The sequence below is a fragment of the Dasypus novemcinctus genome, chromosome 2, assembly GCF_030445035.2.
Source record: "Dasypus novemcinctus isolate mDasNov1 chromosome 2, mDasNov1.1.hap2, whole genome shotgun sequence".
Classification (NCBI taxonomy): Eukaryota; Metazoa; Chordata; class Mammalia; order Cingulata; family Dasypodidae; genus Dasypus; species Dasypus novemcinctus.
In genome coordinates this window covers 104,619,920-104,646,631 of record NC_080674.1, presented here as the reverse complement: position 1 = coordinate 104,646,631, position 26,712 = coordinate 104,619,920, and the positions used below count along the sequence as shown (strand labels likewise).

The 26,712-nt window shown below is 35.1% G+C and overlaps 1 pseudogene; it reads right to left on the bottom strand.

Moving 5' to 3' along the window:
* Positions 1–26,712, bottom strand: part of LOC101428715 (inhibitor of nuclear factor kappa-B kinase subunit alpha-like) — a 110,195-nt pseudogene that overhangs the window by 82,782 nt on the left and 701 nt on the right.

Sequence of the window (26,712 nt, the reverse complement as noted above, 5' to 3'; positions counted from 1 at the left end):
ATAAGAATAGAAGGAAACTTCCTCAACATGATGAAGAGTATATATGAAAAACCCACCGCTAACATCCTATAAAATGGTTAATCCTAAAGACTTTTCCTCTAAGATTGAGAACAAGACAAGATGCCCACTATCACCACTCCTATTTAATATTGTGTTAGAAGTATTGTTTGAGCACTGAGGCAAGGAAAAGATATAAAAGGCATCCAAACTGGAAAGGAAGAAGTCAAAATTTCACTATTTGCAGACAACATGCTCCTATACATAGAAAGCCCTGAGAAATCTACAACAAAGTTTCTAGAACTATAAGTGAGTTCAGTAAAGTCATAGGTTATAAGATCAATGCATAAAAATCAGTAGCATTTCTGTACTCCAATAGTGACCAATCTGAGAAAGAAATCAAGAAAAAAAAATAATCCCATTTACAATAGCAACTAAAAGAATCAAATACCTGGAAAAAACTTAACTAAGGATGTAAAACACTTGTACATAGAAAACTTCACAATATTGTTAAAGAAAATCAAAGAAGACTGAAACAAATGACAGAATATTCCTATTCATGGATAGGAAGACTAAACATCATTAAGATGTCTATCCTGCCCAAACAGATTTACAGATTTGACACAATCCTAATAAAAATTACTACCACATTTTTCACTGAATCAGAAAAGCTAACTATAAAATTTATTTGTAAGAGCCCTGAATAACCAAAGACATACTGAAAAAGAAAGATGCAATTGGAGGAATCACACTACCTGACTTTAAAATATACTACAAAGCTACAGTGGTCAAAATGGCATGGTTTTCACACAGAGACAGACATAGTGACCAATGGAACAGAACTAAGAGTTCTGATATATATCCTCATATATAGGGGCAACTGATATTTGACAAGATCACAAAGCCCACTCATCTGTGAGAGAATGGCCTCTTCGAAAAATGGTACTGGGATAACTGGATAACCATACCCAAAAGAATGAAGGAGGATCATCATCTCATTATTTATACAAAAATTAACTCAAGAAGGATCAAAGATCTCAATATAAAAGTCAAGACAATAAAGATCCTGGAAGATAATGTTGGGAAACATCTACAAGATCTTGTAGTAGGAAATGGTTTTATAAACCCTACAGCCAAAGCCCAAACAATGAAAGAAAAATTAGATAAAAACAACCCTCTCAAAATTAAAAAACTTTTGCACTTCAAAGGAGTTTGTCAAGAAAGTAAAAAGGCAGCCTACTCAATGATAGAAATATTTGATAACCATCTATCTGATAAGGACCTAAAACCCAGCATATATAAAGAAATCCTACATCTCAAAAATATAAAGACAAACAATCCATTTTAAAAATGGACAAATGATTTGAAAAGAAACCCCTCCAAAGAAGAAAAATAAATGGCTAAAAAGCACATGAAAAAGTGCTAGTTATTAGGGAAATGCAAATAAAACTACAATGAAATATCATTTCACACCCATTAGATTGACAGCTATTAAAAACACACAGAGGACTACAAATGTTGAAGAGAATATGGAGGAAAGGGAACACTCATCCACTGCTGGTGGGAATGCAGAACGGTGCAACCATTGTGAAGGACTTTTGGCAGTTCCTCAGGAAACTAACTTTAGAACTGTCTTATGATCCAGCAATCCCACTGCTAGGTATATATCCAGAAGAATTGAAAGCAGGAACATGAACAAATATAGGCACACCAATTTTTACAACAGCATTATTCACAATTTGTAAAAGTTGGAAGCAACCCAAATGTCCATCAACAGAAAAACAGATCAGCAAATTATGGTATATACATGCAATGGAATATTACTCAGCTGTAAGAAGGAATATAGTATTAACACATGGGATAACATGGATGAATCTTGAAGACCTTACATTTTATGAAGTAAACCAGGCACTGAAGGACAAATATTAATTAGCTCACTGATTTGAATTAAGCAAACTGAGTAGATTCACAGAGCTAGAGTCTGGAAGATAAGTTTATAAGAGACAGAAATAGGGAAGCAGACTTGGCCCAGTGGTTAGGAAATCCGTCTACCACATGGAAGGTCTGCGGTTCAAATCCCGAGCCTCTTTAACCCGTGTGGAGCTGGCCCATGTGCAGTGCTGATGCACTCAAGTAGTGCCGAGCCATGCAGGGGTGTTCCCCATGTAGGGAAGTCCCACACGCAAGGAGTGCGCCCTGTAAGGAGAGCCGCCAACCCCGAAAGAAAGTTCAGCCTGCCCAGGAATGGCCTTGCACACAAGGAGAACTGACACAACAAGATGATGCAACAAAAAGAAACACAGTTTCCCATGCCGCTGACAACAACAGAAGCCGACAAAGAAGTACAAGCAGCAAATAGACACAGAGAAACAGACAACTGGGGCAGCGGAGGGAGGGGAGGGAAGAGAAATTAATAAATAAATAAATCTTTTAAAAAAGAGAGAGAGAGAAATAGAGTAAAAAGTTGTTAGCCAATGCCCATATGGGCCAAATCTATGATAAAGTGGAAAGATGTAAATATGCAGTGGATGGGTGTGACAGTGGTGCAGTGATACCTTTGAGTTTGGTGGTGCTGGTCTTTGAGGGTGTAGTGGGGGGTTGGATTGGACTATCCATGGAACTGGGGGGAGGATCTGGAAAAGAAACAGGTAAACTCTGGGGATTTGGACGTCTTCAGTTAAAGCTACAATGTTGGGAATGTTCTTTTAGCAAATATGGCAAGGAAGGTTACTGGTGTAGGGTGTTGGATGCGGGTGGCATAAAGGACAGGGCACACCTGGGGCAGGCTTTTATGGAATATGTAAGTGTTCATCTTCTCATAGTTTGTTATATGGGTGGGTGGAGACCCATACAATAAATAAAAAAATATTAAACTCCTATCTTGGAGAGTCCTGCTCTATTCTCAAATAAAGTGGCAAAATTCTCTTGAGAATATAGGCAGTGCCTAATAAAAGAAAACATACCAATATGTCCAGCCCCCAATATTACTACAAGTAACAATGAATCTTATTCCTCCCAAAGTGAAACATAGTTCTTAACATACGTCCTGAGGGGGCTGGGGAGAGGGAAGAATAGAATAGATGGAACATAGGACATTATTAGGCCATTAGAATTGTTCTTCATGATCTTGCAATAACAGATCATCTTAAATTTTGTCAAAATTTATAAATGTATGATCCAAAATGTAAATCATAATGTAAACTATTGACCATAGTTAGTAACAATGCTTCAATATTTGTGCATCAGTTGTAATAAATGTACCATCTGCATGTAAAATGTTATTAATAAGGGAGAGTGGAAAAGATGAAGGGCACTGGGTATAGGGGAATCCTCTATATTCTCTATGTGACTTTTCTGTACCTAAAGCTTCTTTGAACATAAAATGAAGACAATAAATCATTGGGAGAATATATGAAAGAAAATGTTACAGTACATACAAGACAACAGAATTTACAGTGATGATAGACACAATGTCTAAAAATTTTTTTATTATTTCAAGTATTTTTAAAATTTTTTTGAATTTTACTTGGAATTTTTCAACTATCAGTATTATTTCATTATTTTATTAATTTTGTTTATTTTGTTGGCTTCATTTTTGGAGAAGTTTTGGATCACAGAAGGGTCATAACTTTGCAGAGGAGGATCATTGATGTGGGGTGTCAGTGATGGGGGATGCAGGGGAGGGGGTTCACTTGGGACATGCCTCTAAGTCATATGAATATGTTCGAGTGTTCATGGAACATTGTCATGGTGGGTGGAGATCCACACAATAATTAAAAGAATATCTAATTCCCATCCTGGGGAGTTCTGCTACATTCTCTAATGGGTTAGCAAGAATTCTGGCCACTCCCCACCCCAGGGACAGGGGCAGTGCATGGTGAAAGAGGACAGATCTTTGTGATGGGCCCTTGATATTGACAATTTTATTTATGAACCTTTTCTTTTGAAATTGAAACTTAGCCTAGTATTATATGTTGCCTAAGAATTACCACCTGAAAGTCTCCTTGTTGCTCAAATGTGGCCTCTCTCTAAGCCAAACTCAGCATGTAAACATACTACCTTTGCCCACACATGGGATATGACTCCTGAAGGATTATTACCAAACACCAACTAGCAATACACCTGGAAAAAGACCTTGACTAAAAGGGAGAAAGGATAAATACAAATGAGTTTTTATGGCTAAGAAATTTCAAGTGAGTTGGGAGGTCATTCCAGAGGTTATACTTATACACGCCTCAGCAGGATCTCATTGAATGTCACAGTATATATTGCATCAAATAGCAGGGCTCCTGAGGGTTCTAGAGAATATCCAGACACTATAGCTATGGCAGACAGCTCAAGAGTTTGGCACCCTGCCAGTGGACCTTATCTTGGAATTTATGCTCCCAGTGTGACAGAGTTGGACCCTTTTGTGATTTCCCTAAACATGATTCTTCTGCCCCTTCTATTTGAACCTATAGTTAGTACTATACTTGAAGGGTGTATGTCCACGAGACTTAAATCTTTGGTCCATCCAGACCAACTCTGATCCAGCAGAATTATAACACCTACTCTTTAGTTCATTGGACTCACCCAGGACAACTAACAAGGAGCTGATGATGGACAAGATCCCTCCCAAGGAACAGAGAGAGTCTTCAACTGCAAGCAAGTTAACTCCATCCATCTGCCCCATGGGATCTAAGCTCCCACACAATGAGAGGCAGAATGGCATCACCATCCCCAAATTCTCCAGATTGGGGAATGAACAATGAACTAAAGTAGACTTACTATTATTCTACTATAGACTTATTATTATTCTAGCAATGAAAGATCTTTTATCATTGATGTGGAAGCAATGGCCACCAGAGGTTCTGAGGGGAAAATGACGGGAAAAATAGGAGTAATGTGGGAGCATTTTTGGAACATTGGAATTGTCCTACATGGCATTGCAAAGACAGATACAGGCCATTATCTATTTTGTTGTAATACAAAATTGTGCAGCACAGAGTATTACTATAGTGTAAACTATAATCCACATTTAGTGGTAATGTTTCAATATGTGTTCATCAATAGTAACACATGTACCACACTAATGAAGGATGTTGTTAATGTAGGAAAGCATGGGAGGGATTGAGAGTGGTGCATATGAGAATCCTCTGTATTTTTAATGCAACATTTGTGTGATGTGAAGTATCTTTTAAAAAAAATTCGGTTATGTGAAAAGATCAATAAAATCAACAAATCCTTACCAAGATTAAGAAGAAGAAAAGAGAAAGGATGCAAATAACTGAAATCAGAAATAAGAAGTGGGTATCATGACTAACCCCACAGAAATAAATTGGATTATAAGAAGATATTATGAACAATTGCCGGCTAAACAAATTAGATAACCTGAATAAAAATAGACAAATTCCTAGAAACATACAAACTTCCTATACTGACTCAAGAAAAGATAGTAGATCTCAACAAACCACTAACTAGTAAAGAGATTGAATCAGTAATTAAAAGGCTCCCAACAAAGAAAAGCCCTGGCCAGATTACTTCCCAGGGGAATTTTTTCAAACTTTCCAAAAAGAATTAACACCAATCATGCTCAAACTCTTCCAAAAATTGAAGAAGAGGGAACACTCCCTAACTCATTCAATGAGGTCAACATCACCCTCACATCAAAGCCAGATAAAGATACCACAAGAAAAGAAAACTAAACACTAATATCCCCCATGAATATAGATTCAAAAAGCCTCAACGAATACTAACATACAGAATCCAACAGTACACCATGATCAAGTAGGAGTTATCCCAGGTATAGGGTAAATAGTTTTTCTAGTGCAACCTTGCTTACCCCCATGCTGGTTACTTGTTTCTCTTTTGCTTCCATGAGAATGAATGGATACCTAATTCATCATCAACCTTCTAGGTACTGGGAGCTTTCTAGTCATAGAGTTTGACCAGTATAAAACATTGACAGTACTGATCAAAATTCATTCTTGTGACTGTTGAGGGTCTTTGTGCACAGACCATAAAAAAGAACTTCAGAAAGAATGTATTCCTCAGGATACCTTCCAAGTCTTAGGATTGTCTTTCCCTCTGGCTATGCACCTTCTTTGTTCTTTGCCTAGGTTAACTTCTGTTAAACCTCCCCTGTTAAAGGAAATCTAACTGGGTCCACTTGCTGCCCGAGACCACGTCTCTGTTAGCACTAAACAATTGTATGAACTTCTTATGTCTCCCAGAAGCATTCCTTGGGCTTCTCACTAAGGAAATCAGCATCCTAGGACCAGACATTGTGGTTTTGTAGCTGCAGCACAATACCAGGTACAAATGGGTAGATCGACAGAAGAAAGCCAATTAATGTAATACATATCAATTGGAAACAGAAAAAGTGATCATATCAGTTGGATGGAGAAAAGGCATTTGGCTTTCTTGATAAGAATACTGAGAAAAATAGGAATAGAAGGAAATTTTGATAACATAATTTAGGGCATATATGAAAAATTCTTAGCTAACACTATACCCAATGCCAGTATCAACACTGTTTTCAACATTGTGCTGGAAGTTCTATCCAGAGCATTAAGCAATAAAAAGAAGTAAAATTATCCAAATTAGAGGGGAAGAAGTAAAATTTTCTTCCATTGAAGAGGACATGATCCTATAGATAGAAAATCCTAAAATATCTACCACAAAGCTTCTAGAACTAAAAAACAAATTCAACCAAGTAGCAGGTTACAACATCAATACACATCAAATCAGTAGTCTTTCTATATATATAATGAACAATCAGAAGAGGATATCGAGAAAAAAAATCTACTTACAAGGGCAACCAAAAAATCAAATATCTAGGAATAAATACAACCAAGTATGTAAAGACTTAAACATGGAATATTATAAAACATTACTGAAAGAAATTAAAGAAGATCTAAATAAATGGAAGAATATTCTATGTTCACAGATTGGATGATTAAATTTTGTAGTGTTACTTCTACCCAAAGTGATGTACAGATTAAAAATAATCCTAATAAAAATTCCAACAGCCTTCTGTGCAGAAATGGAAAGGCCAATTATCAAATTCAGATGGAGGGGGCAGGTGCCCCAAATAGCCAAAAGCATCTTGGAAAAGAGCAAAGTTGGTGGAATCACAATTCCTGATATTCCCAAAACTATTACCATTTTAAATGTTTATACACTTTAATAAGTTTGTAATATTTCTTTATTCAGCATAGTTGTGTTAGTAAAGGGCTTTATATTTTTAATGGAAAAAAATAACTTACTATAAAGCTACAATAACCAAAACATCATAGTACAGGCACAAAGGCAGATATATAGACCAACCAATGGAATTGAATTGAGAGTTCAGAAATATCCCTAACATCTACTACCAGTTGATTTGTGACACAGTGCCAATTCCAAGAAAGAAGAGACTCTTCAACAAATCATGCTGGTAAAACTGGGTAAACATTTGAAAAAAGAATGAGGGTGGACCCCAACCTCACACCATATATTAAAAAATAACTTAAAATATATCAAAAAACCCTACATATATGACCAAAATATAAATTTTCTAGGTGAAAACATAGGGAAACACCTTCAGAACTATGTGTTAGGCAATAGTTTCTTAGGCATTACACTAAAAGAATGAGCAACAACAAAAAAAGAAAAAAAAATAAAGGAGGCTTCAGTAAAATTAAAAACATTTATGCATCAAAGGATTTTACCAAGAAAGGAAAAAGACAGCCTATGGAACGGAAGAAAATATTTGGAAACCAGATATCTGATAAGGGTTTCATATCCAGGATATAAAAAGAAATCTTTCAACTCAACCACAGAGACAAACAATGCAAGTTAAAAATATGCATGCATAGATTTGAATAGAAATGTCTCTGAAGAATATATACAAATTGCTACTAAGCAGATGAAAAGATGCTCATCATCACTAGCCATTAGGAAATACAAATCAAAACCACAATTTAATACCACTTCACATCCACTAGAATGGCTAACATTTTTTTTTAATAGAAAATAACAAGTGTTGGCAAGGGTGTGGGGAAATAGGAACACTCATTCCTTGCTTGTGGGAATATAAAATGGTGCAGTCACAGTGAAAACAGTTTGGCAGTTCTTCAAAGAGTTAAGTACAGATTCTTGGTGCTGCTGATAAGGATAGAAGCAGTCACAGAAGAACATACAGCAAATGGACACTGAGAGCAGACAACTGGGGGGAAGGGGAGAAAAATAAATAAATAAATCTTAAAAAAAAAGTCAAGTAGAGAATTGCCATATAATGCAGCAATCCCACTGCTAGGTACAAAACCAAAAGAATTGAAATCAGGGACTTGAACAGATATTTATACATCAAAGTTCTTAGTGACATTATTCACAATTGCCAAAAGATGGATGCAACTTCATTGTCCATCAAAAGGTCACTGATAAACACCTTGTGGTCTATTTATAAAATGGGGTATCATTTGGCTGAAGAAAGGTTTGAAGTTCTAATGCACCATGAATGAACAGTGAAGGCATCATGTTGAGTGACATAAGCCACACACAATAGAATAAATACTGTTTGATCTTACTTATATGAAAGAATTAAAATATACAAATTCAAAGAGTCAGAAAGTAGAATACAGGTTGCCAGGCCCCAGAATGGGAGTTAATGCTTAATTTTTATTGAGTTTCTGTTTGGGGTAATGGAAAAGTTTTGGTAATGGATGATGCTAATGGTGACACAACATTGTGACTGCAATTAACACCATGGAGTTTTATACCTGAAAGTGTATATTATGGGAAGTTTTAGTTAAATATGCTACCAGAATAAAAATTGAAAAAATAACAACACAAAGAGTGAACCCTAATTTTAACTATGGACTATTGCTAATAGCACAATTATAATAATAGTATTTCGCCAATTGTAACATAGTTTAGACCAAGGCAAAATTTTATAATAAGGAATTCCTTGCATGTTGAAGGGGGGCATATGGAAACCCTATACTTCTGCACTATGTTCCAGAATAATTACAATTGCTCTAATAAAAAATAAGTAAAAATTTTTAATTGGAAATCACCATTTCACTATGCTACAACCTTCATCCAGGTCTCTTAGCATACTACCTTCTTTGTCACCTCCTGATCTTTGAGTAGACTGGTCTCTATTAGAACTCTTCTCTCATTGATTTCTGTTCAATTTTTCAAAGCTCAGGTTAAATGTAATTTTCTTAGAGAATCCTTCCCTCACTTCAAAATATTTTCATATCAGGTAGTTTTCCTTCATTAGCAGATATCATATCTTATAATTCTATACCAAATATAAGTAATCAACAATCAGATCTCCTTTGCTCATCACTTTAAATTCAGTTTCTAATACAGTGCCTTGAACAGTAACTGTTAATTGACAGTATGGGGTCATTATTTATTAAACTACTAGAAAGGGAGTTCCAAATTGATTAAGTACGATTTTAAATACAGATTCTCGTGGTGGTCAGGTACAACACAAATGGTGAGCCTGAAGCAATGATGCATGAAAGAAGATAGTTTATTACTTACAGGCCCCAGAAGGGAAAAAAGGTGCTAGGAAGGGCCAATGGGAAGCACGGAGCAGTTCTGGTAGCTCAACCAGCAGATGGAGAGCACACAAGCAGTTGGAGAGGGACCCATGTGCTTATGACTTGATTCTGGTCCAGGGGTGGCATTTAATGGATCCTGGTGGAAGTCAAGGACTGATTAGTTTAAAGCAAATGCCGTAAAAAGGGAAAGGGACTGGGCATCTGAGAGCAGTGGAAATGGTTAGCTTATTATATGGGACTAGCTATGGGTCTTATGGTGATACCTGCGCGTGGTGTGAGGCATATGGACTAGGAATATAAGTATGGTGGAGATGGTTAGCTCATTATTTCAGACCAATTGTGGGTCTTAGGTAAGGTGTAGGGGTGGTGATGGTTGGAAAGAGGTGACTGATACACACTGAAACCTGTGCATTGAAGGGAATTAATAGCAAAAACAAAAGTCAAGGAGCCATGGCAAAATGGATGGCCAGGCAGCACAAACATAACGGAGGCTCAGGACGAAGGGGCACCTGTATATCTCAGTAATATGAATAATTGCATGATACATACCACAATGGGTATATTGAGTCCAGCAAATCCTTTAAGTTCTAGCAAATAGCATTTTCAAGATTATATTGTTGGATCAGCAATGTGAAGATAATTTAGCTTTGGAAAACTAACTTAAGCATCTTAACCTACCAAAAGATTTATAGAATGATATATATAAATAATACAGAATTCCAAGGTGATACTGTGATGAATATAAAGCTTCATAAAGCTTAATAAACTCCTTTCAGCAGATATAAGAATTTGGTAAAACAGTTAATTTAATGGGGGATGTTATTTTCTAATCACCTAGTTGTATTCCTTCACTGAATTAATGTCAGAATTTTCTCATTTTAGACATTGATTAATAAAAATATTGAAGCTTAAAACTCACTTGTGTCAACTATGATTACTTACAGAAAGATAGCTTGGAAATGCCAGATGGACTATTTTGTAAATTCAAGTAAGTTAATCTAACATAAATAATTTTTGGAAAAGGATTTTATGTGTGCATAGTTTTAAAAACAAACTGGATTAAAGTTTTCATTGTTTAATATCTAATGAATTAAGGTAGTGCTCATGAATAATTTTACTTTTCTGTTATTGTTGACTTTTTTAAGCATATCCACTTGATGAAAATAATTACAGACAATATAATGCATAGAAACATAGAAAATCACAACTAATAATTTAAATAATTTCCTTTTTCCTTAAGGAACTTTCATAATAAAAGTTTGAAAGGTAGAAATTGTTCAGTTGTATGTACAGAGATAGCTTATTATAGTCATATGTTCATCTTCAAGTTTGATTTTAGTTTTGGTCAAGTAATTTATTAATTTTGCATTGTCCTAAGATTATGTTACAAACCTATACCCACCTAGAAAAAAGTTTAGAGTGCTATATCCACTAGTAGTATATGAGTCATTCAGAGTTTCCTTCTTTGGTTAATTGTTGGTCATGCTGACAATTAAATTAGATAAATAATCATTGGCCAAAGTAAAGTTAAGTGATCCACAGAAGGGTTGCTCTTTTTTTTTTTTTTTGGTAAAAATACTAGAGTTATTTTCTTGCCCTATTAAGATGACTGTCCTAATCTAATGTTGTAGCCAAACACAATTCAACCATTTAAGATGTACACATTCCAATTTAAAGGAAAATGAAAAGGAAGGACAAAATGTTCCTTACCAGGATGTTAAGGAAAGATTATATTTAATGTTCCCTCCCAGTGTATACTAGAGTTATGGGAACTCTGCTGCTAGGGAACCATCTTACTGCTCTTACGCTTACTTTCCTTATTGCTCATCTGATTACAAAATTCAGATGTAATAAAGATCCAATAAACTCAGGATAATCTGTGCCATGCACAACAGTTTAATACAGTAGAGAAGATTGTATTTTTTGCAATTAACATGATACTATAACCAACTGCCATGCCTTACTGACTGAATAATACAGGTTACCAACCAAATAAAGAACATTTAAATCACTCCTGAGGGGTTTGCTTTCCACCCATTCATATAGATGATATTGCTCAATAGAAATAGAGACAGATATTTTTCATTTGGCCATTCTCAGATTTATCTCCCCTGCTATCATTTGCCTACCTTACACACCTCAGATTACTTTTACATTATCTTTATTTTATTTTCACATCCCTTCATGTATGTCTTCCTTCTGTCTCCTGCCCAATATCTTTATCAGGCTTCTGCAGAGAACTATTTAAACTTGCTGTGCTGGAGTAAGTGTACTTGTACTTAATAGGTTTATCTTCATGACAAGTTTGCTTGTACTCCAGAAGGAAGTATATAAGAAGCCACTGGAAGAACCAGAACTTTGCATTTCTAATCGTGCATTTCCCATTTATTTCTGAGTTATCAAAGCCTCTTTAGAGACTTCCCTTTATTTTGAGAATTTTCTTCATCCAATACTTCTTATGACCTCTACTATATTTTATCCCCTTGTCATCATTTTGTCTGCTTGTCCCAATGTTTATTCTAGTGGAACTCAAACTTTCAAGTTTTGTATAGATAAAGTTTCCCTGTTGCCCATGCTAAAATTTTTATTCAAGATACATTCTTAGGAACTCTGATCCTCTAATTCCTATATTCTCAATCTGTCTGACTTTGTATAGTAATGCCTTTTTTAATGAATTTAAGTTGGCACCATGATTTAGGAAAAATGAAGCATCACATTCCATTATCTGGTCCCAGAGAAAGCTGTATCTCCATAAAAGATAAAGGAGACATTCATATACTCAATATACCTTATAATATCATTTAATACAAATCAATTCATACAATTCTAGACACATATGAGCATGTTTTCTAAAATAACTTTGATAGAGAGATGTACAGGTAGAAACCAAAATCATATCTCTAGATGGATAAAGCATGATAAACATAACCTGAAAGACAATGATCTCACAAGATAGAATATATTTTTATGAGAAGAGAGGAGTGAAATTTCTATGCCACAAGTTTTCCTCAATATTCAGGTAGATTTTTAGCATATTCCAACAATAAAAAGTTTGATATTCAAATACCAAAACTGAATGTGGAATAGCCAAATGAAATTGGCTTTATAAAGCAGTTGAGAATATTAGAAGTTAAAAATAGCTGTCATACGCTAGGATACAATATCCGCATCTTCTTTCTTACTTGGTAAATGATAAGGGCAAAATATTTATGAAATGTTCTCCTCTGTAGAATATTTTAGTTAGTCATTTTTTTTCACATAGCCTCCTATTCTTCCATTTTGACACTGACAATGTCCATTTAATTTGACGAATGTGTTTTTTTAATGCAAAATAACTGAAATAATCTAAAACGCCTAACCCTTTAATGTGTTCTGAATTTACAGAGGCTTCTAAAGAAATAAAGAATGAGACTGGGGATACTCTGTTTAACTTGGCCTGTCAATATATAAGGGTTGCAGGGTACTTAACTATTTGAATGTGGGGATTGAACATGACAATTGAAAAGTAAAACACATCTTTCTAAATAAGTCTTTCCTATATTATGGCATTACTGGGTTTGCAAATATAAGGACTAAAATACTGAAAAAGCAGCAATGAAACATAGTTAAGTAATTAATTAAAAAACAGTTGTTTAAAAGAGATTATTGAAGCCAACATGAGAATAGTGGTATTTATTATATTTTAAATATGGCAGGTAGAGAGAAAATGGCAAAGTCCATTTTAAATTCCATAATTCATAGAAGAGAAATTCTCTTTGTCATTTGGTGGAAATAATGGGAGAGAATTTGCAGCGCAAAAAATGAGAGTTATGGAAGTTATCCATTCAACTCTTTATTTAACATTTATTAGGTACCCACTATCAGTTAGCCACTGAAGGAAGCATTAAGGATGAAAAAATAATCTGTATGAAGTTCCATTTCTCAAAGAATTCATGAAGGTTAGGAATAATGGAAAATTAAATAAGCAAATATAGAAATAGATACAAGATGAAGATAACTGGATAAATAGATAATAGATTAGGTAGAGACAGAAAGATTTAATAGATTGATATATAAATAATGATAAGCATATATTGTGAAAATAAGAAGCTGAAGGATGCCTCATTCAAGTGGAGGGAACAGTGTTTACAAAGGTGCTTGCAGGCAACAACTGAGCTGAATATTGAAGAGTAAATAGGAACCACAAGAAGAAAATCTAGCTGAACGTGTGGCAAGTATTAAGGCAGAGGAATTGTGAAAAGCATGAAATACAGAGTAACTGCAAGTAGTGCAACATGGCTAGCATATAAAGTGTGAATGGCAAGGATATAATCCTTTATTTTTATCCTGCCTCTGTCCTGGGAAAGACACACTTGGTTTATTGGATATCCTCATGTCTTTCTCTGGAAAACTATGGGAATATATGAAACTTTCACAAATTCTTTCATCTCCATTTTTAATTTTTCAAATTTTATTGAAGTATATCACTCATACATAAACATACATAAGCAATTAGTGTATAGTAAAAGTTGTGAACTTACAAAACAAACATGCACATAATCATACAGGGCTCCCATACATCACCCCATCAACAACAACCTTACATTGCAATGAAATATTTGTTACTAATTATAGTCTATATCTTACATTTGGTATATTTTCCTCCCAATCTATTATTATTTTTAATATATTTTATTACAGAAGTTGTGAATTTATAAAACTGTCATGCACGTGTGCAGAATTCCCATCCAGTTTTCATGACTCTGTTAATTTCTAAGGATCATTAAAATTCTACCACATCCTATATACAACCCCTTTATTTCTTGTTATCCTAGACAGAATTTCAAGATCTGCATATTTTATACCCCAGCATTCATTACTGTACCATTTATTTATTTTTCTCCAGGATTTGATGTTTTCCATAAGTTGCTTTCATAAATCTTCTCTTTGGTGTGCTCAGTGATAGTGTTATTCCCAAATCCTGATCTAACATTCCTCCCTTACACTTGAATATACCTGTCCTGTACTCTTAGCTCTCAGATCATTGCTAAGTTATATGAATTATAAATTTACATCAATTAAATATAAATATTATATTGATGAGGGTTCACTACCAAGTGATTTACCAAGGGATTTCTAGAACAAACAAGGAACTTACCCAATTGTATATTTGCTGGTGATAAAATGTACTCCAGTGCCAAGAGATATAAAATATTCAAACTACCAAACAGAGTGTTTTTATGGATCCCATTATATATTCTATGGGAACATCTCTCCATCTAATAGAACAGAAAGCAAGTCTTAATTTATATATCATTAAGAAGACTTAAGGAGAAAAAAAAGGAAGGCTCAAGAAAGAGAGATTGACAGAAGTCAAATTATCATAAAATTAAGATAATATTTTGTCTCTAATTTTTAGATGCTGTATGACACAAAGTCCAGAGCTTCAATTTCTTCATCTTTTGTAGTGGAATTACTGAAACAAACTATAGATTTATCACAAATACATGAGGAAATGTGTTTGAAATGCAATAATAGTAATAGATTATGTGGGACTGTTCAAAGAGATTCTTTGAAGGGAAAATGATGAGATTTTTAAAAGAGTTGAATAAATTTATGAATAACTAATATATTAGAACCAGTCAGAATGTAAAATGAAGTCACCTTGTATCATCATACTTTGCTTTATTGTACTTCGCAGATAGTACATTTTTACAAAAGTGTGGAACCTTATTTCAAGCAAGTTTATTGGTGTCAGTTTTCTAACAGAATGTGGTCACTTGGTGTCTTTGTCACATTTTGGTAATTCTCACAATATTTCAAACTTTTTGATTATTACTATATCAGTTATGGTGATCTGTGATCTCTGATGTGTCAATTGTAATTGTTTTGGGGTGCCAAGAACCGTGCCCATATAAGATGGTGAACTCAATTGATAAAAGCTGTATGTGGTATGACTGCATCATTGACTAGTGTACCCCTATCTCTCTCCCTCTGCTCTGGCCTCCCTATTCCCTGATATGCAACAACATTGAAATTAGGCCAATTAATAACCAGACAATGGCTTCTAAGTGTTTAAGTGAAAAGAAGAATCTCACATTTCTTCCTTTCCTTTGATAGACCTGGGCAAAGTCAATTGAAAACCATCTGGAAAGTATCTGGCATCCTAGTTGCCATTAAGAACATTTGCCATTCATGGAAGAAGATCAGATTGAGTACCAAGAAGGGCTAAACTCAAATTTCAGAGATATGGTGAAAGAATTGTCTGACATTATCCATGAGCAGATATTTCAAGAAGACACAATGCATTCTCCCTGGATAAGCAACACATGATATGTATTTTGTGCAATTAGTGGTGCTTCAAGTGACAGAGGTTAGGGTTCTCCAAGATACACTGTTGAAGTATGAGGAAATGCAGATGTAAAATGACAAGACTGAACTTTCTCAGGAATATTTAGTGCTGTGCAAATGTTAAAATTTAAAGATTGGAAATACATGGATGCTACCTCCTGACACCAAAATTTTCATGCTTTCAATCAGCGGACTTGCATAGTTGTAAATATTTAAGCAACTTGAAAGTGCCTGGAAAATTGTACCACTGTACTTGGTTTGTCCTTTTTTAGGTAAATCTATATACTGAAAACTAGAGCTCAAATATGTTAATTCAATTTGCTTAATTAGTGCTTAAAATACCGGTACTATGCAAAATTGTGTGATGGAACTCAAGAAAAGGTAACATTTATTCACAAAATAATAATAATGATAATATCAATGTTAACAGGAATTTGGAAGAAGGTGATTCCAACCCACATGGACAACTTTGAGGGCTTTCAGATGTCAGTGGAGGAAGTAACTGTAGATGCGGTGGAAATAGCTAAAGAACTAGAATTAGAAGTGGAACCTGATGATGTGACTAAATTGCTGCAATATCATGATAAAACTTTAATGTATGAGGAATTACTTCTATGCATAAGCAAAGAAAGTAGTTTCCTGAGGTGGAATCTACTCCTGATGAAGATGCTGTGAAAATTGTTGAAATAACAACAAAGAGTTTAGGATATTCATTAACTTAGTTGATAAAGCAGTGGCAAGGGTTGAGAGAATTGAATCCAATTTTAAAAGAAATTCTACTGTGGGTAAAATGCAGCCATCAATGTCAAGACAAACCTTTCCACCCACAAAAAGATTATGGTGTTCTGAAGCCTCAGATGACAGCATTTTTTATCAAAAATGTATTTTTATTAAGATATATTTGCTGGTTTTTAGACATAATGCTATTGCACACAATAGACTTCAGTATAGTATGCATATAACTTATATATCCACTGGAAAACCAAAAACTCAAGTGACTTGCTTTATTGTTATACTTTATTGCAGTGGTCTAGAACTGAACCTGCAATCTCTGAGATATTAATAATTTCATGAAAGGTAAATTGTGGTACTTCACACTGTATTAAACAATTAAGTACTCTGTTGTGATATACACATTTTTAAAACTGCCATAACTACACACTTTGACAGTTATGAGATATAGCCAGGTGATTTTTACGTAGGAGAAATAAACCAACCTTCACAAATTGAAAAAAATACTATTGGGTAAAAGGAAACAAAAAAGTAATTATTCATTGTATAATAAGGACAATTAGGACAAGAGATTTTTTTTGAAAGCAGCAGTGACATTGCTGTGAAAAGCCAAAACAATATTTTATGAAGTAGAACTAAAACTACGGAAACAAACAGCTGTCATACTTCACTAAGAGATTTCACAGAAACTTTTTTATAGAGAAGTGTGGTAAAAGTTAGAAGAGGAGGCAAAATCTTGCAGAGACAATCTAAACCTCCCTTGAAATGAGACTATGGCATGCCCATGGCAACAAAGTGGAAGGGTTGATAATTCAAGTTTCCAAATTTCAATTAAGAAAGCCAAAAATTGATGGTCAATAAAGAAAAATGAAACAATTATGTCTTTCAGTGCTTTGAGATTCCTTTCTATGAAAATCATCAAGTTGAAATTAGAATTATATTGGATTGGGGGAATTTAAGAACATAGGACCCATCTTCCATTCCACAAACGACATTGCCTCCACTGAGTTTACCTTGGGAAACAACAATCTCTCAATAAGCACCACAGTGGCATGTTCTTTGTCCTTGCATCCATATAAGAAATCAAATAATTTCTAATAGGCTAATAAGCCAGGGGTAAAATCTTTTGTCAAAAATCTTCTCAAAATGGTTGGATTTTGAGATATACCCTTTAGTTTATTGATTTCTTTTATAGATAAAGTGCCTACTGGGTATTTATGACATCAGTAAGCTTAAGCAACTGTAGAAATACATAATTAGGGAAAAAAGCTGACAGTTATCTTTCTCTTGGGCTCACACAGCTGGTTCTTGGAGTAGCAGTAGACCTCTTGCATCAATTTAAGATTGATTTCAATCAACATTGATTGCCCAGTCTGAACCATTAAGTGCAAAACTTATTTCGGAGGCATGAAAGATGATGGATGCAGAAATCAGTGTAGGGAAGTTATAGAACAACAGGAAGAAATCAAGGGTCTTAAAGTAAATAAGCCCATTTACAACTGTTTGCTAATTAGCTTCTTTTTTTAAGTTCAGCAGTTTTGTTGATTGTCCTTTTCTTCTTTAGCGTCTGAATCTAGAGAATATGAAATGCCATTCATCCTAAGAACTGTGTAATGGCAAATGAATCCATCCTAGTAGCGTTTCAGAAGATAATGGAAGTCTTGAATGCACAGGAAAGTAAGAGTGAATCCTGGGGTCTAGATAACCTAGAGTGGCTCAAGATCAGAGCTGGACTGGGGGTTAAGATGGCTAAGACATAGGGGCTATTCAAATTTTGTTCACTTTAGCACAAAGTCCTTTTAAAGTGAACCAAGTTTTCTGCTTCCTTGTAAAGTTTTATAGTTTTCTTCAAACAATAGAGCTGTGACTGGAGAACCCTGAAGCCTATCACCCTTGATTTAGCAACAACAATAGCAAAAACATGAGATCGAAGGCATTAGGGGGTTAGGACTTTAAGGCACTACCAGATCCTATGTATACAAGTTATTTTGGCTACCCTATATATTTGGCCACATTACCACACAGGCATTAGAAGAGGACAATGAGAGGCTATAAACTATGTACAAGGCAGGAGAGACAGGATGACACTCAGATATTAAAAAAGAAAAAGAATCTACATGTTTAGATAATCTTCATGCTTAGATAGCAATCACTGTGTTTCCAATTGAAGTGGAAATCATCTAGTATTTTAATGTGAAAAAGTAAGCAATCCTTTTTTTCCCTTCAATTGAAGAGCTTACAAGTGCTTTACAATACACCATTTTCAGTACTTTTAATTCTTTGTGTTAGAATGTCCTAATCCTTCTAAATACCTTTGTCAATTCATTAAAAGAGATAGTTATTCTTTATTTCCCATTCTAATATTTTGTTCTTAATATCTGGTTTATAACCTTCATACCAATACAAGCCTTTAGCCTTTGATTTTCTATTTTTGTAATATGGAACATATGAATTTAAACTAAATGTAACTTTAATCTTCATGTTACATACTTATGGCATGTTTTAGGTTTTAAATCTGGTTTAAGAAACAACAAATTATTGAATAGCATAAGGTATAGGCAGACTTTTGCAAAATGTATTTTTTACTTCATGTACTTTCATAACATAGATTAAAAAACTATAGGGGGGGAAGCAGTGGTTAGGGCATCTGTCTACCACATGGGAGGTCCCCGGTTCAAACCCCATGTGGAACTGGCCCATGCACAGTGCTGATGCGCGCAAGGAGTGCCGTGCCACGCAAGGGTGTCCCCACGCAGGGGAGCCCCCTGCACAAGGAGTGAGTCCCGTAAGGAGGGCCACCCAGAGCGAAAGAAAGTTCAGCTTGCCCATGAATGGCACCACACACACAGAGAGCTGAAACAACAAGATGATGCAACAAAAAGAAACACAGATTCCCATGCCACTGACAACAACAGAAGCAAACAAAGAAGAACACACAGCAAATAGACACAGAGAACAGACAACTTGGGGGGGGGGGGGGGAGAGAAGTAAATAAATAAATAAATAAATAAATAAATAAATAAATAAATAAAACTATAGTGGGTTGCAGTTCTACTGAATAAATTCAAATAAGTGAAGAAAAAGGAAATATTATTTTCTTTCTCCAGAACTGAGCTGATCTTTTTCATAATTCCTTACAGAGTTCTGTATTGTAATATATTTGTCATTTTAAATAATCTTTTTTTAATTTAATTTTTTTACTAGAGGAGTTGTAGTTTCCAGAAAAATCGTGCATAAAATACAGGGATCCTATATATTCCCCTATAGGTAACACCTTGACTTAGTGTGGTACCTTTGTTTCAGCTAATAAAAGAATATTATATTTGTATTAGTAATTCAAATCCATAGTTTAATTAGGGTTCATTATTTGTGCTGTACAATCCTATGGGTTTTAAAAATTTGTATTCTGTTAATACATGCACAAACTAAAATTTTCTCTTTTCCCTTTAAATCACATTAAAATGTATAATTCAGTGTGTATATATATAAAATATATAATTATGTTCACAATATTTGCTACCATCACCACTCTCCATCATAATCATTTGTTTGAAATATTCTCTCACTATAAATATTCCTTTTAGGTGACTTGAAATGTAGTCAATCCTTTGGATTTCCACCTCTGCCCATTTCTCCTTTCAAAATGGCAGCTAGGAAAACCGAGTGAATTACTGATCTGTCGGTAGGTACGGCTATTGTCTGGGAATCTAAATTTGAAGTGATTGTCAGTCAAAACTCTTAAACCTCGCCTCTTTGCATTACATTACAATGGCTTTCTTAAAACATCATGACCAGTTACAAAGTTTGAATATCATAATAGGGAGAATGCCGGGTGGAAGAAGATTTGCCAAATTGAAAATCATAACAACATCATTTTCATGTTGGTTGATTCATTAGAAGAAAATTATTAAAGTCAAATTATATTCAAAGGGAAGGGTATTAGAATTCACATTTTGAAGGGAGAAGTATCAACGAACTTATGGATATGGTTTAAAACTACCACTATCTGATCCATTAAAATTCTTCACACAAGCAAAACACACTCATCCTCTCCCATGATCCTCAGGAAAGCCATAGTTATACTGGAATAAGGCTTAAGTTTGAGCTTCAACATTTCATTAACTAAATGAGATCTAGGTATGGATGAGGCTTGTCAAGTGCAGTTCCTCCTGTACAGCTCCTCAAAGACATATTATCTACCTCTTGTCTCCTACAGACAATGATATTGACCTGGCGTAACTGCTATAGATTTTCCCATTCAAAAAGAGGGGACAAAGAAGCACACAAAAATGATATGTTCATAGGAGATTTGAAATTCAGAGAAGTATGTGTTTCCTGTTGCTTGATTAGGGCTCAGTCCTACTTTCTGGGCATGATTTGATACAGCTTTTGGATTAGCCTTAAGATTCTGTATGTTATCTCTTGATTTGTTTTCTTTTTCTTTAGAAATGACCAGTATTTTCTACCCATAATTTTTTAACATGTTTTTTTGCCCATAGTGACTCAAGAATCCAATAGTCTCATTTTATTTTGTTCTGCCTTGCTTTCTTAGTTCAAGTTGGCAGTGTTTTTGCTAATATATTATCTTAAATTTTTTACAGATTTTTCCATGAGTCTTAATAGTATTTACTCCATTAAACAAAAAACACACTCACAAATTTCATCAAGATAAGCCCATCTCGACCTTCAGCTTCATGAAAGGTTGTTGAAAGAAATGTCCTCAAGATTTTTAGAGTTCCTATTATCTAACAAATAACTCAGTGAGCCATAACATTAAGATATTAGGACTGTTGTCTGCTTAAAGCACCACAATCAATCTTTCTGTTGTCTTAGCAAAGGAATTTATATTTATGCCCTTAGTTTCTTCCTTAGATTATATTTTACTGAGAGTGCCCTAGGTTTTATCTCTGCCCAGGACCCTTTTAACAACTTAGAATCATTTCATTTACTAACAAGAGAGGTTGTGGATGACAAATGGCTTTATTATCAAACTATGAAAGCCTGGATCCTTATTAATTTAAAATTGTTTTCTTTAACTTATCTCTCATCTCACATATTTTAATATGAAAAACCATAAAAGACAAGATGGCAACTTTAACACTGCTTGAAAATGCACTTAACATATCTTCTAGCTCTTTTTTTCCTTTTTCAATATGAGCAAAGGTGAGAGTATTGTTTAACTTTTCACCCTTCATAATGAGGGCCCCCTATCTACAACCTTCCAATAACAATTTTCTCATGTTCCTTTAATCTGTCATCACCAAACAAACATCCTACTGAAGTACCACCAACCCTCCACTAAAGATCTCTTTGAGGCATTTTTGACTCTCTGAACACTTTCCTAAATGGTTCCTAGTTCTTGCTGTCATCCAGTCCTAAATCCACTCTCACCTGTTTTAGGTATTTTATTATAACAGCCCCCCACTCCTGAAACCAAAACCTATTCCAGGAATTATTGCTGAGATAAAAACAAACCAGTTCAGCATTAAGTGGTTAAAACAATAACAACATTTATTTAGCATACAAATGTGCAATTTGGGCAGGACATTGAGGAGACAGCCTTCTCTGCTCCATCCAGCACCAAATGGATTAGCTCAAAAGCAAGATGCTTAAAGCTGAATGCTGTTATCATTGAAAGCATCATTCATTCACTTAATTCCTGGTTGATGCCACTGTCAGCTTTTATCTTAGATTGAGACATAGGGTAATATAAAATGTGGTCTATCCAAGTGACTTAGACAACAATGCAGTGGCTGGGTTTCCAGATGAGCACAGTAAGAGAAAGAATCAGGACTTTAGCATCAAAAGTCAAGTCAATTCACTTTTACTAATTCTATTTGTTATCAAAGAGTCAGTAAATCTAACACATATTTAAATTCCACTATTTGATGGAGTTTCAAAGAATGTGAAGAGATGTTTTAAAACTACAAACCTAATCTTCAGCTAAAAATGTTTATCTTTTATACACCCAATTCTTGTTCACAGTATATGAAAAGCATAGGTCCAAAGGAAAGGGGGAGAGAAGAATAGGATAGGTGGTACATAGGGCATTGGAATTGTTCTGCATGATCTTGAAATAACAAATACAGCCATTTTATATTTTGTCAAAACCTATAAAAGTGTATGGTACAAAATGTAATCCATAATGTAAAGCATTGACCATGGTTAGTAGTAATGCTTCAATATTTGTTTATCAACTGCAACAAATTTGCCATACTCATGTAAGATGTAATCAGTAAGGGAAAATGTGAGAAGAGAAGGGGGCAGAATAGAGGGGAATGTCCAATATTTTCTAAGTGACTTTGCTGTAAACTAAAGCTTTATTGAAAATAAAGTGAAAAAATAAGACCCTGTGGGAATATATAGAAGAAATTGTCACTGTACATAAAAGATAATATATCTTACAGTGATGAAAGACACAATGAATTTATTTTTTTATTTTTGTATTTAATTTGCTTTTATCATAATACTTTTATTTTTTATTTTTTTATTCATTTATTTTTGGTTTGGGGCAGGGTTTGGATTGCAGAACGGTTGCATCTGTTGTAGGGGAGTATCACTAGTGTGGGATGTTGGTGATGGGGGAATGTGTGGGGAAGGTTGTACCTGGGGAATGCCTTTATAGAGTATGGATATGTTCAAGTGATTATGGGGTGTTGTCTCGGGGGTTGGAGACCCACACAATAACCAAGAGAGTATTGGATTCCCACCCTGGGAAGTCCTGCTATATTCTCTAATAAAGCTATAAGAATCTCTAGAGTACATGGGCAGTGTTTACTGAAGAAGGAAAGACCAATACACCAAGCACTTGACATTAACAGGTGTACTTATGAACCTAAATCTTGTGAAATTGAAACTTAACCTACTATTATATATTGCCTAAGAGTTACCCCCTGAAAACCTGCTTGTTGCTCAAATGTGGCCTCTCTCTAAGTCAAATGCAGCATATAAACTCATTACCTACCCCTCCTCCCAAACTGAGACACGACTCCCCAGGATAAGCCTCCCTGGCAAAAAGTGCCAATTAGCAATGCATTTGGAAAAAGCCCTTGATCAAAAGGGGGAAATCTTAAATACAAAGGAGTTTTTATGGCTAAGGGATTTCAAAGTGAATTGGGAGGTCATTCCAGAGGTTATACTCATGCACCTCTCAGGAAGATCTCATTGACTTCCACAGTAAACAATGCTTCAAGCAGGGGAACTCCTGAGGACTCTAGAAACATCTAGACACTACAGGCAGGGCAGACAGTCTCAGGAATTTAGCGCCCCATCAATGCACCTTGCCTTGAAATATATGTTCCCCAATGTAGCAGAGTTAGATTCATTTATAATTTCCCTATATATGGCTCTTCTGCCCCTTTTACTTGAACCTATATTTAGCACTATACTCATTAAAACATGTACCAGAGACTTAAATCTTCATCCTGTTCATATGCTGGTTGAGTCCTGAATCTCGGCAGTTTTGCAATACCCACTCTCCAGTTCATCAGACTTGCCCAAGAAAACTAACAAAATGATGATGATGGACAATATCCATCCAAAAAAAAACCACAGAGAGTATCTACAATGGCAAGCAAGACAGTTCCATCCATCTGCCCCATGAGCTCTAAGTCCTATCTCAATCAAAAACAAAGTGGGCATCACCATCCTAAGATACTCAAGATTGAGGAGTGAACAAACATAGGGCAAGAATATGACTAGGGACTAAAGCAGACATTATTATTTTAGTAATGGAAGTTCTTGCAACATTGATATAAAAGCAGTGGTCACCAGAGATTCTGAGGGGGGGAGGAGAGAGTAATAGGTGTAACATGGGGCTTTTGAGACATTGGAACTATTCTGAATGACATTGCAATGATGGATACAGGCCATTATACATTTTGTTTAAACCTATAAAAATGTGTGTTGTAAAGTGTAAACCATAACGTGAACTATTGACCATGGTTAGTAGCAATGCTTCAATATGTGTTCATCAATTGGAACAAATGTACCACACTAATGAAAGATGCTGTTAATGGGGGAAAGTGTGTGGAGTGTTAATTCTCCTTTATTTTTGGTGTATCATTTATGGCATCTAAAGTGGATTTAAAAATAAAATTTAAAAACAATAAAAAATGAAAACAAAAGTAACAAAAAATAATAGTTCTCTCCATTGAACACTACTCCAAGAATGTACAGAATAGAATGTCAGAAGATGGCAGGGTAGGAAGCTGCAGAAATCAGTCCCTCTACCAGAACAACTATTAAACAGGAATTAACAATTTTTACACTTTAGAATCAAGTAGAGCACTGTGCAGCATCCAGGGAAGAATAGGAGGAAAAGGCTGGAAATTATGGTAAATAGAAGCTGTATTAGGCAGGTTTCTTTATGGAAACAGAATTAACTAGAGATATGAGATTTTTAAAAGAATTGTTGCACTTGATTTTGGAACTTTGATGAAGGTTTTTGATGAATTTCCCAGATGAAATGGCCTGGCTGAAGTAGAGATGAAAATTCTCTTTTCCAACTGCTGAAACCATCTCTTTTCCTTTTTTTAAAAAGGAAAACTTATTGGATGAAATTTGTCTCATTGTTAAAGTCAAACTCCTCAGTTGATTGTAGATATAATCAGCCACTGATGCAGTCAACTTACTGATAGTTTATTCCATGAAATATCCTTACTATAACAATAAGGCCAATACTTGCTTGACCAATCAACTGGGCACCATAAGCTTACCAGGTTGACACATGAACTTAGCTATCACACTCCACCCCTTGTATACTTATCAGTCATACACATCTCCTTAAACCATAATCTATAAAATAAAAAATAATAACTCATATTTTCACAAAATCATACTCAACTGTCTTACATACAACCAGAAATGCAATAATTCTCACCAGGATACAGTGCAACTCTTGGGTATTATTCACTCTTAAACTTGATATCCTACAACTTAAAGACTAAGGCATGAAACTAATACAAATTGTATCATATGATAAGGGGAAAAAATAGGAAAGAAAACAAAGACATTTGCTTTATTTCTATATTAAAACAGAAGATAGAAATATTCATAATCATTACAATCCTCATTTCTGTAATAGGTCACATAAGCATAACTCATATTCATAAGTACCTTTCTCCACTACCCATTCCCTATTACCTTTACCCTCAACCAGCATCTCAGGTAGATGTGCTTCTTTCTGAGTTGGGGTGATCCAAACCTTCATTCCTGAAGTTTCTGGGCCTTGTTAGTCCTGCCCAATATTGGTTATTTTCCATTGACTTTAATCACAGGGCATGATAGTACTAAGAGTAACCCTAGGGGAACTCCTATATGCCAGGCAAATACTTCTTTACTTTCATTGTGCAGTCTCAGTCTGATTTCCCCTTATAGGAACAATTAATCTACAAGTGCTGTAATTCCTTTTCTTGTCCTTTGACTCAAAGACATGAGGAGCCCAAAGTTGCTGAGTGACAGTCTTAACTTGTATTTCAGTGGAATCATTTCTGGGTCTCCAGGGGAAAGCACTTCTCCTTTTGGAACTAATATCTGTAGACAAGCAGTGCTTAAGGTTGCATGTACAGGAAGTAAAATTTTTTTCTAGCGGATTAGTAGGAGTATTAGTGAGTGGTGCAACTCCCATTTCTACTCCTTGCTTATGGAATCAAGAATCTTAGCTGTGGGAGAAACAGCACCATAAAATTTATGTTTGTTTGGAACACACACAGCCTCCTGGAGAACACTGCCCCACCATGCATTGCATGTATTGCCGCCTAGTTGGTGCTGTTATTGAATCTTCAAAAGGCCATTCCACTGTTCTATCAATCCAGCTGCTTCAGAATGATGAGGGACATGGTAAGACCAATGAATTCCATGAAACAGTTTCCTTGATCAGAGGCAATACTGTGTGGAATACCATGGTGGGGAATAAGACATTCAATAAGTCCAAGGATAGTAGTTTTGGAAGAAGCATTGCATGCAGGGAAGGCAAACACATATCTGGAGCATGTGTCTATTCCAGTTAGAACATATTGCTGCCCCTTCCTTGATGGAAGTAGTCCAATGTAATCAGCCTTCCACCAGGTAGCAGGCTGATCACCTTGAGAAATGTGGCAATATTGGGTACTGAGTG